The sequence below is a fragment of the Gavialis gangeticus genome, unplaced genomic scaffold (genome assembly GCF_001723915.1).
Source record: "Gavialis gangeticus isolate Ggan-Ray unplaced genomic scaffold, GavGan_comp1, whole genome shotgun sequence".
Lineage (NCBI taxonomy): Eukaryota > Metazoa > Chordata > Crocodylia > Gavialidae > Gavialis > Gavialis gangeticus.
The window spans coordinates 4774654-4776404 of record NW_017728973.1 but is presented as its reverse complement, the minus strand read 5'-3'; the positions used below and the strand labels follow the sequence as shown (position 1 = coordinate 4776404).

Genomic DNA, 1751 nt, shown 5'->3' with positions numbered 1-1751 from the left:
AAGGATAAAGAAATAAGGGGAAAACCATAAACAAGGCTACACATGCTTCAAGAGCAACACAGTCAACAAAAACCACAGGTTTAAAGACATGTCGGAAACAAGCTAGCCAAGAGATTGATGGGCTGAGGAGTCAGAAAAGAATGTGCACGGGACATCTCTGATTCATTTCAGATGGATCTGAAAGAACATATTTTTGAACTGCAACATCTTGTTGCTACATTTCATGCCCACCCTTCAGAAGAAAGCCAAGGACCTAGCGTCGTATTTCCTGTTGGAGCTGTCACAACCATTATTCATCCATATACTAGAAGCACTGAAGTGTTACATTAGAGATGACCTAAAAAAGGGTCCCTGGAAATTAATTTAGTTTTGCTTCAGTCTTATACAAAATGGCAACCTGAAATTCCACACTGATTTTTTTTCCTCCTAAGTCATACACAGAATGTAGTGTCTTGTCTACCCTACTCTCGCTGAAGGATTCACAGTTCTCAGATGCACAATGAAAGCTCACCTGTCCTTTACAGCAGGATGGCCAACCTGCAACATGAGTGCCGTAAGTGACACAGGCAGCCTCTGTGTGTGGCCCACAGCAGACATGGAAAACAAAGTGGCAGGTAGGGCAGGGAGCAGAAAGCAGATCAGCAAATTGGGCAGACAGCACAGGGCACGAATCAAAAAACAGAGTAGCAGATCAGCCAGGGGAAGGGAACCAGACTGGCATTCAGGGAGAGTGTGGGGCTAATTTGTGGCAAACTTGCTAAAAACATTGCTCCTCACTGCCTTACATAAAGGGAAAAATGGATAATGCTTTACCTTGCTTTTCAGTGTCTACTGAATATTTGTGTAAAAAGAGGTTTAAAAGAAACAGAATGACTATTAGAGATCTCTTTCCCCTCAGGTGTTTCATGCATTGTAGAGAAGCAAACAAATGCACAAACCCAAGCTATATGCCCCACCTTCTGGGCTTTGAGTAAAAGAGGCAAAATGCTCTCTCAGGAGATCTATAAAGCTGTCCTAAATGCTGTATCACTGTGCAACTCCCAAGCAGGTGATGCAGTTTATCGAAATAGTGAGTTTGGGTTTCCTTCAGTTCGCTTCCCAAGACATTGTGCTATATTTATTGCATACTGTTAAATAACTATGTTCTACCCTAGATAGAGCTGGCTGCATTTCAGTACTGGACACAGCATCTGCTATACAAAAAAAAAAGAAACCCAATGGATTTTGGCTACTTACAGTATTTTCTCACATAGAATATGCATTTTTTTCCAACGTTCAGCTGCTAGAGTGGGGGTGCACATTATCAGAAACAAAACACAGTAATAACACTATAGGCTCTGCTGGGTGAGGGGTGGGAGAAAAGCCAAAGCAACGCCGCAGTGCTGAACCTGGACCTCCCTACTGCTACCTGGTCAATGAAAAATCTTTTTTTCTTTTTTTTCCCAATTCTGACTTTCAAAAACAAAGTGCATATCTTATTGTTGGAGGGGGTATGTATGTGGGAAGATGGTAATTCTCTGCAATATCAGTGAACCTGTATAGTTGTAAAGATTAGGGATAAGACTAGCACTGTGCATTTATGTAGCAATTTGCATGTGCGCTTAAATAAATATGAAGTTATTAACGTTATTGTAATGAGGTAAGTCAGTATTAATATCCTCAGACTGGAGTTGTAGGAGGACTGCTAAGCAGAAGCAGAAGCAAAGAGCTGTGGCTTTGCCAGGCCACATCAGAACCCAGGCCTCTAATTT

At 41.7% G+C, this 1751-nt stretch overlaps 1 protein-coding gene across 5 annotated transcripts in view; it reads right to left on the bottom strand.

Annotated features, from left to right (window-relative positions):
* MED24 (mediator complex subunit 24) overlaps window positions 1-1751 on the bottom strand; it is a 39068-nt gene that overhangs the window by 4786 nt on the left and 32531 nt on the right. The gene's annotated exons all lie outside the window — the stretch shown is intronic.